The sequence below is a fragment of the Macaca mulatta genome, chromosome 12, assembly GCF_049350105.2.
Source record: "Macaca mulatta isolate MMU2019108-1 chromosome 12, T2T-MMU8v2.0, whole genome shotgun sequence".
NCBI classification, from domain to species: Eukaryota; Metazoa; Chordata; class Mammalia; order Primates; family Cercopithecidae; genus Macaca; species Macaca mulatta.
The window spans coordinates 134,098,501-134,113,884 of NC_133417.1; positions in this window are offsets into that span (position 1 = coordinate 134,098,501).

The window sequence follows — 15,384 nt, forward strand, 5'->3', positions numbered from 1 at the left end:
TAATTAGTGTGTAGTTTTGTAATCTGAACTTTACACCCTACTTCTGTCCCGCTTACAACATCCCTAAGAAAGGGAGTGAACTTTCTCCCTTTGCCTCTTGTCTGATGGGCTGTTCTATGGTACATAGGGTTCAGAGAGAGAAAACAGCATACCTCAGGGAACATAAATTGGGAGATATTTTGAATGCAAAATTGAAATCATAGGACAGCACATACCCTCTCTAGCACTCATCATTATAACGGATTATACTTCCTGGAATTCACTGAGCACAGAATCAGGACATGGATTTACTACATAGGATTTGTCAAGTGATCCCATTGTTCCGAATTCAAGATAAGAAGTATTTTAGATTTTTCTTTTAGTCATTTCCTTTAACTTCATCACTAGAATTCCATATCAGCAATGTTAATTCTACACTAAAAAGTGTAGCATAGAGCTGATCATACTGTGTAGACGTGATCCTTAATTTAAAACATAGGCTTGGATAGCCTTTTAAATAAAAAAAAAAAATAAGAGCAACAAGGATAAAACAAATTACCTATAACCCAAGAAAACATTTCCTGGCAAAAGAAAAAAAAAGAAAGAAAGAAAAGGGAGGGACCGTAAAATTTCCAAAAGATGTCTTTGAGACAGTTATCTAGTTTAATCTGGGCTAAGAATGACGCAAAGGAAATTGTGGGAAGAAGTAAGGAAACTGTGCTCCCTGTGCAAGACTTGTCACGGAAAACTTCAAGGACCCAATTACTATGATTTAAGGGTATTGCCACAAATAGGCACAGGCCAGGCATAACAGTTTTGGTAGTGATGTATAGTATCTGACCACCACCAATGACAAGCATTAAATAGTGAAAGGATACCAATAAAGTTTTTTACAGCTGCAGGCCAATATAAATTTTAACTCTGCTAAACCTTTTCCTAAAAACAAAGCCAAATACACGTTTTTCCTAAAAAACCTCAATGCACTCCATAATTTTGGTTAGCTGTTAATTTCAAATATAATTTTTCTCAAAATACATCCCTATTCTTACTCTTAATTTGAGTCTAATGCTCCCACCTGTAATTCCTCAGTGACCTCTTTACCTTAAAACTGTGTCTTCTCTTCCAGTCAGCCCTCACACCTGGTTTTACAAAATGTTGAAAGAGGTGCATCTAGCTATGCATGAGCCTTAGTAAATTAGTCCATTGTTTGAGGTAGCATTGAGTAATAACTATTTTAAATACTGTATTCAGCAGAAGTTGGTTGCTAGTAGCAGCCTACTATCAGTGAAATTCACCTTTAGTTGAGCTTTCATCAGGAAATTCACAGATGTCTACATTGCTTTGGAAGCTGTAGGACTGAAAAAGTGATTCTGAAAGGGAGAGAAATTTCTTTTCTTATTCATATTCAAGCAAAGGTGATTAAAAGAGGCCAAATGAGCACAGAGAAAGTAATATAGGAATATGCTTCAAGTAGAACAAGAATTCCACACAAAATGTGTTTACATAATTATGCTTTTGGTTGTGTTCACTATTTGTTAGGGAGGAGGGTGTGGGGGTGTGGGAGATTAGTTCTAGGACCTTCTGCAGACACCAAAGCCTGAGGATGCTCAAATCCCTTTTATAAAATGGTATAGTATTTGCATAAGCCTGCACACATCCTCCCATATACTTTAAAACATCTCTAGTTACTGATAATACTTAATATAATGTCAATGCTATATAAATATACTGATTTTCAAATTTTGCATTTTCGCTATTATTATTTTAGAATATTGCCTGCCTTTTGTCAGAATATTGTCTTGTTGAATCCCCAGATGAGGATCATACAAATAGGAAGGGCTGACTGTGCCTCATTTAAAATTATTGGATTAGTCCAAGACAGGAACATCTCCATCAATACTCTTCATGGCAGTAGCAGCCCAGCTAGAGTGGCTGCTGCCAAGATGCCCGCTGCAGTGGGGAGGCTTCCTGGGCCTCCCACTCCACAGAACAGGCAGGAATCGCACCCGCCCCAAGTGCCACTGCAGCTGCCCTGCCATGGCTCCAGACCTGAGTGTCCCTGTGCTCTTGGGGCCCTGGAAAGGCTCCCCTTCCCCCAACAGGCTCGGAAGTGTCTGCTCTTGCTGCCTGACCTCTCCCTGCTACCAGCGCCCACTCCTATCAAGGAGCAAGGTTGGGCTGAGCCTAGATGCCATCACAGCCTGGCTGGGTGGGCACACACTCAGGGCAGGGCTGACACACTAGCCTCCTGCTGCCTCAGCCCCCTTTGGACTTTGGGCACTACAAGCATGGGAGGAAAGCTGAGGAGGTCCTGATGGAAGCTTGGCACTGGTCTGCAGGTGCCCCTTGGTATGAACAGCTGGGGCACCATGAACAGCTCGGCAATGCCGAGAGGAAAACAGGTTCCTGGGCAGAAGCAGGCAGGTCCTTGGTGAAGCCCCACTTTCAGGCAGGGGAAGGGCTGAAGCCTGGCAGGCAGGCTTCCAGTCCTGCCAACCGAAGGAGGAACTCATGATACTTTTTCCTGGGCCCACCCATGGTGGCTCACGGACCAATCACCATGCACTCCTTCCCTCTAAAGATCGTAAAACTCCAGACTCAGCCAGAGCAGAGGAGACATCAGGACAACCAGCTGCAGAGAGGAGCTACCCTCTCTGCTGAGAGCTGAACACTGGATGGGACGACTTGCCTACAGAGAGGAGCTGCCCAGTGCAGGTCTCCTCTGAGCTGCTCTAACACTCAATAAAGCTCCTCTTCATCTTGCTCACCCTCCACTTGTCTATGTACCTCATTCTTCCTGGATGCAGGACATGAACTTGGGCAAAGGCACCACAGGCCACAGAGGTTTCCAGACAGAAAAGCAACACTCCAAAGATCCCTAAGACATTTATGTCTGGCCTATGCCTGTATGTAGCAATACCCTTAAATCATATTGGTCCATTTTAGTTGAACAAGACTGAAAATTGATATGATTCATCCCATACTGCTCCTTCTTCTTTTTTTTTCCGCCATAAAATTCCCCCTCCAGGCAACCACTATTCTGATTTCTCATGTTTTCCATTTCTTAGGATTTTTTCTTTACCCAAGAAGATTATTTAGAAGTATGTTTTTAAATTTCCAAATAGTTGGAGATTTTCTAGTTATCCTTTTGTTATTGTTATCTAATCTAGTTTCCTTTGTCACAGAACACAAATCTGCAAGTTTTTAATTCTCGGAAATTTACTTAGATGTGCTCTAGGATTCAGTATATGCTTACTTTGGTTAATGTTCCATCTGAATATGAAGTGTTATATTAATGTCAATTAGGTCAATTTGGTTAAAAATTTCAAATTTTTGCAGCTTTTTTTTTTTTGAGACAGAGTCTCACTCTCTCACTCAGGCTGGAATGCAGTGGCATGATCTCAGCTCACTGCAACCTCTGCCTCCTGAGTTCAAATGATTCTCCTGTCTCAGCCTCCCAAGTAGCTGGAATTACAGGTGCCCACCACCATGTCTGGTTAATTTTTTAATCTTTAGTAGAAATGGGATTTTTCAATGTTGGCCAGGCTAGTCTCAAACTCCTGACCTCAGGTGACCTGCCTGTCTTGGCCTCCCACAGTGCTGGGACTACAGGCACAAGCCACTGCACCCAGCCAGCTCTTTTTGCTTAGCAATGACTGAGATAAAACCAGTTCAGGTAGGACTATAGATTTGTGTATTTCTCCTTTAGTTCTGTCAAATAGTGATTAATTTTTATGAATATGTGTTATTAGGTACATCTACATTGAGAATTTTTAAATAATCATGGTGAATTTCCCTTTCATCATTATAAAAATTACCTATTTATGATAATTTTTCTTAGAGTCTGTTTTGTTCATATTAAAATAGCTTCTGGATATTTCTTGCAATTAGTGTTTGCATTTTACATCTTTTAAAAACATTTTTTAAAAATTTTGGTGGGTACATCATAGGTGTATATATTTACGGGGTACATGAGATATTTTGGTACAAATTGCATGTCATATCTTTTTCTATAATTTTACATTTGATGTAAATGTTTTTATATTTAAAATGTCTCTGTTACACAGAGCATATAGTTGGGTACATTGTAATCCACTCCCTAAACCTCTGCTTTGTAATTGGAGCGCTTAGTTCATTTACACCTAATGTGTTTACCTGTACATTTGAGTTTAAATTTACCGTTTTACATTTGATCACCACCTTTCACACTTATTCTGTGCTCCTTTCTTCCTTTCCTCCTTTTATTTTTTTTTAAGATGAATCATGTATTTTTCATTGGCTTTTTATTATTGGCTTTTTAGCTTCACTGGTTTTTGCTCATTTTAATAGTTTTCTAGAATAAACATTATAGCACACATTTTAAGTTAATGCATTCCACCTTAAATATAAAAACTTTAAGATAATGTTTTTTTCTTTGCTCCTCTCATTCCTTCTGTTATCACCATCATATATTATACTTCTATATCTTTTTAAAACTCCAAGCACTTTGTTATTTTTTTACCTTTAGACAATCAATGGTGTCTTTTGAAATTTTACTACTTAGCAACCTATTCACCATTTCCAGTGCTCTGCATTTCTCCTGGAGATCCATGTTTTCCTATGGTGCTATTCCGATCATCTTTCATGTGCATTTCTTCTAATGCAGATCAGCTGACAAGAAATTATCTTAATTTTTGCTAATCTAAAAGAGTTTCTATTTTACCTTCATTTTTGATGAATATTTTGCTAGACACTGAATTATGGGTTAATGTTTTTGTTTTGTTTGGTTTTGTTTCTTTTGTACTGTCTTCTGGCTAATTGTTTCTGTTGAGAAACCAAATGTCATTCTTACTGTTGTTCATCTGAATGTGATGCCCATTCTTATTCTAACTGATTTAATCATTTTTATTGTTTGGGGATTTTTTGCGTAAGTGTCTTCTTTTTTCACAAGTTTTATTTGGATGTGTCTAGTTGTCTTTCTATTTAAACTGATATGCTATTGACCTATTTCTTGAGTTCCTGGTTCTATCTTCTGGTGTCCAGAATTATATTAAACTAATCCAATGAATTTTTTGTTTCGTATATTGTAATTTCAGTTCTAGAATTTTCATTTAGTTCACTGCTAGAGTTAGTTTCCCTGCTAAAATTCTGTATTTATGCATTTTATCCACCTTGCCACTAAATGTTTTAAATTCTTCATAACAGTTATTTGTAAATTCCTTATCTGCTTAGTGTAAAATCAAGGTTATCTATTAGTCTGCCTCAACTGATTGTCTTTTCTCTTGATTATAGTTCATATTTTTTGTTTAGTTGTAAATCTCGTATTTTAAACAATTATATTATGCATTTTTTATAAAGGAATGGTAGAAACTAAAGTAGATAATACGTGTACGTGTGTATTTTTTTTCCTTTCATTTTGTTTTTCGCAGAAAAACCAGACTTTTCTCCCCCACACAACTTGGGTGAAGGCTGATCACTAAGATGCCGTCATGGGCCACAACTTTAATTAGTTTCAGTTTCTATCTGGTTTCTAGCAAGATTATATAAATCTCTGTCTGCCTTACAGCCGTACTTCTAAGTTGCCCTTATTGCCCTCTGAAGAGCCCATTTATTTAATCTTATCAGAATTTGAGCGAGAAGGAAGTTGGGTTAGCTTTAGTTCACCTCCAGACTAAACTTTAGTCTTGTGTGTGATGCTAGATCTCCTGCTGCTCTCTTGCTATTTGCCTACCACTATTCAATCACTGAGATTCTCAGGACATGAGGATTTTCAGAATGAGGGATTTGTTTTTGCATTTATGCTTCCTCAGACTTCTTTTTGTCATGTCAGATCATTCTCTCCATCAAATTTTGGCTCATTTCTCTTTTCCGACCAAAATCTGTCTGTTTAAGGCAGGCCCACTGAACAGCCTCTGCCAAGGCAAAGACTAGAAAAAGGTGCCCTGTATGAAAGTGGCTGCTGTTCTTTACCCACCTATCCCTGCCTGGAATTTAGTTCACTTAGACTTCTATGCATCCATCACACTGTGTGGCTTAAAAATATACATATATTTAAAAGCCAGTCAAATATATCAAATATACATATATATATACACACACACACACACACACACACACACAGAGTATATATATAAACTCATATGAGTTTTAGTTTAGTATATATATATACACAACTCATATGAGTTTTAGTTTAGTGTGTGTGTGTGTGTGTGTGTATATATAAATATATATGAGAAACTCATATGAGTTTTATTTATTCAGTGTTTCCTCACTGTTATAATGGAAGAGATGGTCATTCCATCTTAAATGAAAGTGAAATCCACTGTGTCATCTTGATTATGGAAAGAGATATAAGCCATGAATTGTGCAATGAAAATAAATCAAAATAGTGGACTGGAATGAAGAAAGAATTTAGCATGAACATAGATTTAAAACTAATAAGCTTTTTGAGATAGTAAATCTACAGAGGAATAGGTGAGAAAATAGATAACTGAATATTAATAGGAACACCTAAATAAATACATAGTTTTACCAACTAAACTTCAGTGGAATTGCTAATATTCTGTCAAAAAGATAGTTTATTTCAATATCTTTTACATGACTTGAAAAATGTGCATTCCAACTGTTATTGGCTGGATTATGTAAAATTCATATGTTGAAGTTTTAACCTCCAGTATCTCAAAATATGACTATATGAGGAGAGAGCTTTAAAGAGGTAATTAAGTTAAAATGAGGTCTCTGGTGTGGACCTTAAACAGATCTGACTAATGCCATTATTGGAGGAGGAAATTTAAACACAGAGAGAGACACCAGGTGTGGGTGCACACAGAGAAAAGACCACATGAGGACACAGTAACAAGACAAGCATCTATCTGCAAGCTAAGGAGAGAAGCATCAGAGGAAACCGAGACTGAGGACAGCTTCATCTTGCTTCTCGCCTCCAGAACTGTGGCAAAATAAATTTTTTCGTTTAAGCCACTCGGTTTGTGGTATTTGCTATGGTAACTCTAGCAAACTAATATACAAACTAAGAATCAAAACTATCACATCTTGTTTCAGTCTAAAACCATAGGTATCATCTAATTAAAAGTTCAAGGCTATTTAAATTTTACAAAGTCTGGAATTCGTCCTTGTCCTTTAACATGCTGGGGAGACTAATGGCCATTTTTCTCCTGAGAAGATACAGTCTGTTGGTAATGGTAAAATGTTTATGAGAATGTCTTACACTTATATCCCAGACAAGGTGGTCCCAAGGCCAGGGGAAGCAAAACTATCATTGTCTTCTAATCACACAGAGCATAATTTGTGCTGACTTCAGAGCTAAGAATGTTAAGGCATGACTCTCTTGGAAATGAAATTAGTAGTGACAGGACAAATGGGATTGAAAATGGCTTTATGCTTCTACCATCATTTCCACAAGCTAAAGACAGCATGTATTTGTGCAGCACAAGTCAAAAATGTCCTGTAGTTTATAATGCACTCATTCAAATAAAATTAAACTTTATCTATTGTGTGAGCATCCAAAAAATTTCATGCATGGCATTTGATTGATAGGCCTCATAAGTGTCTTCAAATCTATTATTTGCCCCTGCATTTTCCTGCTTGACATTTATTTTTTGAAGAAAATATTTCTCTTTTTTTTGGTCTCATAGAATTTCCATATTCTAGATTTTACTATTAGGATGCATGTGGTTTTAAGAAACGTTCCTTCAACCCTTAATTCCCTCTAAATTGTTGTGAGATACTATGTTTGAGCAATTCAGATAATTTTTTTATGTCTCACTAAACCACACCCTCTGTTTATTTTTAACATGAAGATTGATTGTTCAGGCATTGTCAGCATTATTCATCCATCATCAAGATTTCTACCCACTTTCTACCTGATAGTTTTGGCAGTCACTCATAATCATTATCTGCATCCATTATTGCATTGGGGGAGCAAAATGGTTATATTCTAATTCCTCATTACTTCTGCATTTACTCACTGAATTTTTAAAACTTCAAAATATTTGGAGATTTTCTAATTATCTTTTTGTTATTGAAATCTAATATCAATAAGGAATTTTTTAAAATAATAAATATTTGTTCTCATAATGATTACCCTGTGAAATGTTAACATAGAAGGAAAATAAACACTTGATTCTTTCTATTTACTTCTAGCTTCTCAAATTATCAAGTATGACTTCTCACTTCCTCCAGGGGTTGTCTAGAAGGCATTTTGTTTTATTTTAAAATATTTTTATAAACTCAGGTACATTTTAGCATAGGTATTGCATTTCAAGCTACTACAGTTGTCTTTATTGATGATGTCTGATTGCCCATATTTTGCCTGGGAGAACTCTTTCAGATTGACTCCCAACTACTCCTGACACAACCCAGAGTCTTTACAAAAGTCCTTTGCATCTTTACAAAAGTCCTTCATTTGCATGAAGAAATATTTCTGAATTATCTTGTCCTTTTCTTATCCCAGACCTGGAATCAGCCACTTCCCAAGACATGCTGGCTTTTTATGGTGAGAAATGATATTTAGCGTCACAATCTGGGTTCTACAGGGTGCTCATTGCTACAGATTGATCATTATTTTCATTTTTTTTCCAGAGACAGAGCTAAGAAAAAATGAAAATACAAGAGCTAGAAAATACGTCATGAGTTTATACTGTTATTTTCAATTCAAATTTAGGATTAACTGGTTTTTGCTTCACTTTTTTTGTCTTGTAATATGTCTCTTTTGTACTGAATATTACGGTTCCTAATGGCATTACCATAATCACTTATTTGCTTGTGTGTGTGTGTGTGTGTTTCGGACTACATTCAGAGTTGTTTTATAGAATCATATTACATGGGAAAAATATGTTAATGATATGTACAGACCAGTTAACTCTAAAATACATCTATAGCCCCCCTTCCACCCCACCAATCTCGTTTTACAGATATTCCAGATAAGGGAAGAAACTTCATTTTACAGAAAGAGTATTTCATATAAATTTTGTCATATCTATGATAAAAATGAGAAAGCAAAACTTCAGACTAAATAAGAGGGGCAGACCTTTACATTCAGATCTCAAGCTGAGTGACTGAGGCTTCTGTTTCTCCAAGTAAAAGAGGAAAGGACTAGAAGGCGCTAGGAGAATTCACAGTAGATTTTTTTCACTGCCTGAGAAAGAATGCCAGTGAGGTGGTGATGAGCTGTACTCCACAATGTCTGGAAATTTCTGAAGTAGGAGTTGAAGAGTAAGTAAACTGCATAGGAAGTGACAGAAGCAGAATGGCTGATGTACAGATTGAATGAGGACATAATTTTCAGGACACAACAATTTGTGTGGGTGTCTGAGGGATGGAGAAGGGAGAGGCCAATGGAGCTAAGGCAGTCAAGAATTGGGAATCCAGAGTTGGGTGGATCATTCATGTAAGTATCTGCAAAGTGGGATACGATCAACTCAGGGAGTGCCTTAATTAAGATGTGGAAATACATTACCTAGATAAATACATTACCAAGATTTCCCTTTATGCCTGTTAATGTCCTTTGAACATTCCTTTCTAGAGCATGTCTTAAACTGTACCTTATGGTACAATACTTCTTTCTTTTCTTTTCTTTTCTTTTTTTTTTTTTTTTTTTTTTTTTTTTTTTTTTTGAGACAGAGTCTCGCTCTGTCTCCTAGGCTGGAGTGCAGTGGTGCCATCTCGGCTCACTGCAACCTCCACCTTCTGGGTTCAAGCTATTCTCCTGTCTCAGCCTCCCGAGTAGCTAGGACTAAAGGCATGTGCCACTATGCCCAGCTAATTTTGTATTTTTAGTAGAGATGGGGCTGGCCAGAATGGTCTCCATCTCTTGACCTCATGATCTACCTGCCTTGGCCTCCCAAAGTGCTGGGATTACAGGCGTGAGCCACGACGGCCAGTCACAGTACAATACTTTTTTGGGAGTGCCCGAGTCACATGAGCAAGGAGCCTATTAAAGACTGGAGTTGGCAGACCTCTCTGCATCTCCTTGGATTGGCCAAATTAGACTCAATGGCTTGTTTATACTGCCCATTCTTTCTTAGGAAAGTATTTGGTTGTTTTCAAAAATGCTAGCTTAAACACTCTTCTATATGTTTTCCTGAATACTTATTCAACTACAATAAATTCTTAGAGATGGTAGGTTAAACGTTATGCATTTTCAAAGGCATATTAAATTAATCGATACTTTTAATTGGAAAAATGTCATACTTGTTGCCAAAATATCATCGAAAATGGTAATTGGTTTTTGTGTCACACAGGTCTTATCGAGTCACAATGAAAAATATTCAATAGGAGAAGGGCAGAGAAAAAAACATTATTGGCATAAACAGAGATGAATCTGGAGTTAGGAAACCTAAAAACCTACTTAAATAAATATATTTCATAGTAGATAGTATTTTTATTTTAATAAGAATTCCATGTTTTCCAATATTTCCTTTTACATGTCTATTTTTCTGGCATAAACTAGTTTGTGTGACTCTACTAGGTGGCTGGTTGGTGTCTCTAGAATCTTGGAAATTTCACCAAGCAGCACAGGAACTGGTTTATGTGGAGATTATGTGGAGCACAGATACATCAGTCATACCTTGTTAAGCTCAAAGTAGACAACTGGTTCTTAAAAACAACAACAACAAAACATCAGCTAAAGCCTTCAGTCTAGTTTTTATTTATTTATGTATTTATTTATTTACTATATGACCTCTTTTTCTATTCAATACTAGTCAATATTATCTAATCTCAATTCATTGCTTCTGTTTCTATATCTGGAAAAACAAAAAACAAGACTGAGTTGTAAAATCAATGACATTCACCTTTACTATCAAGTTGACTTCCAACAAAATTGTTAGAAATGATGTTTCATATAGAGGGGGAACCATTCCAGTCATCTATGTAACAGCATGAGAACTGGCTTCTGTTTCTATTGTTAATTAGTCATGCTCTTATCTTCCAGACTGACAATGCACAAAGGAAATAACAGAAATCTGATCGTGCAGATGAGAACAGTACAGGCCTTCTCAAAACATATTGACCAAGGAATGGAATTTCTGTGGTTAAAGTCATAAATGGTCCCCAGAGAAGCCACTGATAATCACTGTTTTGATTGAATGAGGTCCTTCGGCAATGCGTACTGTTTACCTATTTTTTAAATTATCTAACAGATTTAATGTTTCTGTTGTGGTCCCATGAGGCTTTGACTTCTATGGAATTACCTTGACCAGAGCCTCATTAAATGACATTCCTTCTAATTAGATTTCTTGGCTGTTAAAAATTATTATGCTGGAAAACCCACATCCCATCCTCCCACTTCCCTCTTCCATTACTTCCGTCTCAATCTTATGTTTTTATTTATGCAAGATGCAAGCCAGATGTTATATTAATAAGAGACCTGATTTTCCTCAAGGAGCCATTCATCAGCACAGAAGCAGATCCTGTTGCAATTTCTGGGAATTCCTTAAGTTTTTTACTTGCTTTTTTTCCCCTCATTTTAAGTAGAAAATTCTGGAAGAGACACTTGAAAACAATATTATTGTAAGTACGGGGTTACATCTGTTTATTGTGAATGCTAATAGAGATTTGGAGTTTTCACAACTAAATTTTGTGTTTAAAGAAGAAGGAATTTAGAAACAGGAAATATATTTTATATAAATGTAGGTAACATATTACAGTTGATGTGCATAAGCTTTTCAAAAAGTTAATTAAAGTGAAATAGAGATTCCTTATCAAAACATATAAATATATGACATTTTCATTTCTTTGCTAATGAGTGACATGAAAACAAAGAAATAAGGAGCTTCTTATACTCTTCAGATGAATACATCATTTAGAACACAATAATATTTTTTAAAAAGAAAGGCCACAGTTAAATTCCTTGTGATTCCAAAAATAATCTTTTAAAATGGACATGAAATCCTTAAAATACCAAACTCCTAGGACTATTCAACAATAATTTTTAGAATATTTTTTAAAATACTGAAAGGCTTAGTTCTAAGCCTCCCCTCATTCCCACATTGGATTTGTTTCTGCAGCTTAGATGAACTGACCGGATGACGGAGGTCACGTTGAGTCCGAGACCACACAGATAAGACTTAATCCTGGAAAGCCAAGCAGTACTTCTTCTTTTTAACATGTTGTCCAGGCACTCATAACCTATTTGTATAATTTGTAAGTGGGAGCACACTTCACTTTTTTTTCAGTTGTATCCTTTAAATCAAAATACATGTATAGCCCCAACAACCATTGCTAACTCCCCTAGCACCATCATAGGCAGGAGGTGATAAGACACAACTTTGATTTTACTAAGCCAGTTCTAGTAGCAGTAATTTGCAACTAAAAATCAAGTCCTCACTGATGCCATCAAAACTTTGACCAATCAAAGGAACAATGATCTTGCTACTTGAATTGATTTGAACCTTAAAGAAATTACGTGTCCCGTGAGGAAGGAATACAAAGAGTAAAGAAGTTCCATGTTACTGAATAATTTTAGCATTAATTAACCAAAATAAAAGAGGTATGTACATGGACCAATTATTATCATGTATAATAAAAACTATATTTAATTCAATTTGAGACACATGTCCAAGTAGAAATACAAATTAATGAATTATTGAGGACTTCACTGTAGGCCAAGCATCCTCATATAGTTGATAAATTGTATTTATACAATTTGTAATATATTTCATTGCAAAAAGTAGAAAACCCAAATTATGGTAACTTAAACAAAGAGCAGTCTAGTTTACCTAACAAAATAAGAATGCCAGAGGTATGCAAAAATCTAGCATCAGGAACTCAGAATCTTTTCATCTTTCCTCTCAAAACTTTTTTATGTATTGGCTATTATCTTTATCTCATGGTAACAATGGAACTCCTCTAGTTTGAAACACAATTTCCATGTTCTTCTGGGGAAGAAATGGAGAGAGAAGAAAGAGGGAATACCAGCTCTATTTTCTCTGTTACCAGGAAAAACAAAAAGAGCCTTCCTTAAGCCTCTAGTAGACACCTATTTTTTTTTCTCATTGGCTGAAACAGATGGCATAGCTACTCCTAGCTGCAAGGGAGCCAGGGACAAGGCAGGGTTGGGAACTCTGACTTGCCAAAAAAAATTATAGATTTGTTTTGCACAAAGAAAATGAGACTAGGTATTCGGTGTGTGCCCCAGGTTATGTTTAATACCTAGAAGAATACTGCCAATTGGGTATTTTCTCCATTTACTTTTGAGGAAACTGAGGCACATAGAATTTAAGTTATATGTTGCAGGGGCTCACAATTGGTAAGTACCAGCCATAACTCATGGCACACAGGCCAAACCTGGTCCATGGGAGCATGTGGCATGACCTTCAAGCCAGTCACTGCCATTACCTTCTCCTCCTTAATTCCTTGTGACAATCAACATTAATGCTTCCTAGTTGCTTATGAGGATGTGCACAGCATCTTTATTTTTATCTAGATAGAACAATGCATATGTGATCATTGTGGCACCTCACAGAGAATACAACACTGGGAGATTAAATATAATTCCTTTGGTATTCTCTTTGTATTTCTTTGATAGCATCATCCAAGCCCAAATAACATCTTTACAAGCTTACTCCAAAATTTAGACCTCCATACCGTACCTTCCTCTTGAATTCCAGGTTTGTATATCCAACAGCCATTCAGCATCACCATCCCAATGTCTAGAAGGCCTCTCAAGCAGTACATACTCTAAATTTCACCTGATTGCTCACACTTCTCACCTCCTCTGCTGATACCACTTACATCCAAGCTACCAATATTTCCCCCTTGGACCACTGCAATAAGAGTCCCAACAGACTCTCCTGGCAGCTCTTTCCCCTCCTACAGTGTACCATAGACATGCCAATCAGAGTGATCCTGATAAAACATGATAGATTATGTCACTGGTCTATTCAGCATCTTTCAAAGTCTTTCCAGCTCACTTAGAATGAAGCTCAATCTATTTGCGCTGACCAAGAAGACCTCACTTCATTCCCTAGGATTTTGCTGACCTCAACTCCTACTACCTTGCCCCTCATTCGACCTCAGTCACACTGGTCTCCTTGGTTTACTCAATATTCTGCCTACCAGAGAGTCTCCCACCTCAACCCCTTTGCACATGCTGCTTCTCTGCAGCGTTCTTCCAGTATCTAGGTGACTTGCTTCCTGATAACCATGGGCTCCTATTTTATTTTTCACCATCACCCTTGTTGTCCAGTCACATACTCGATGTTTGATTTACTGCCTGCTACCCTCAAATAAAGTTTAAACTCCCTAAAGGCAGAAATTTTTGTCTGAATTGTTCACTGATATTCTACATTCCCTAAAATAGTACCTGGAATATAGTAAACACTCAGTAAATAAGTGTTGAGTAAATGAATGTCAAATAGTCCCGCCAGTCATAGATAATATCAGTCAATTGATTGGCAAATGTACAACATAGACCTACAACATTCGTGGTTTTATATTTAGTGCATGATGGACAAAAATAAGAAAATTATATTCTAGTTGTGGAGTTTGAGAAACATGTGCATAGAACCCAAAAAATCAAACACAACACAAAACTATGGCAAATCAAATAAGAACCACATTTACTTAGGCCACTGCCATCTTCTGAGATGAGACATACAAATACATCATTATTAAATTTATTTTTTAAACATTTCAGGTCTATTTATTTATTGAAAAATTTCATGGTAACACAGGTTGATTTCAAAAGAAATATTAATTTAAACATTCAAACATCCATTTATTCAAACATTCATTCAAAAAATGCTTACAGTGAATGTCTTAGTTCGGGATGTGATAACAAAGTATCATAGACTGAGTGGCTTATAAAGAACAGGGCTGGGTGAGGTGGCTTATGCCTGTAATCCCAGCACTTTGGGAGGCTGAGGCGGGTGGATCACTTGAGATCAGGAGTTTGAGACCAGCCTGGCCAACATGGTCAAACCCTGTCTCTTCTAAAAATACAATAATTAGCCAGGCATGGGGGCGTGCACCTGTAATCCCAGCTACTCAGGAGTCTAAGGCAGGAGAAGAGCTTGAATCCAGGACGCAGAGGTTGCAGTAAGCTTAGATCATGCCACCGCACTCCAGCCTGGGTGACAGAGCAAGACTCTGTCTTAAAAACAAAACAAAACCAACCAACCAAACAAACAAAAGAACAGACATTAATTTCCCACAGTTCTGGAAGCTAAAAGTTGGGGATCAGGGTGCCAGCATTGGTGGGATTCTGGAGGGCTCTCTTCGTGTTGCAGACTGATGGTTTCTCACTGTGTCCTCAGATGGTGGAAAGAGAGCAAGAGAGATCTCTGGGGTCTCCTCATAGAATTCCTTCAAAGGGCATGAATCTAGTTTAATTAAAAGGGCTCCACTCTTATGACCCAGTTACCTCCCGAGGCTCTCACCTCCTAAATCCTCACATTGGGGGTTAGG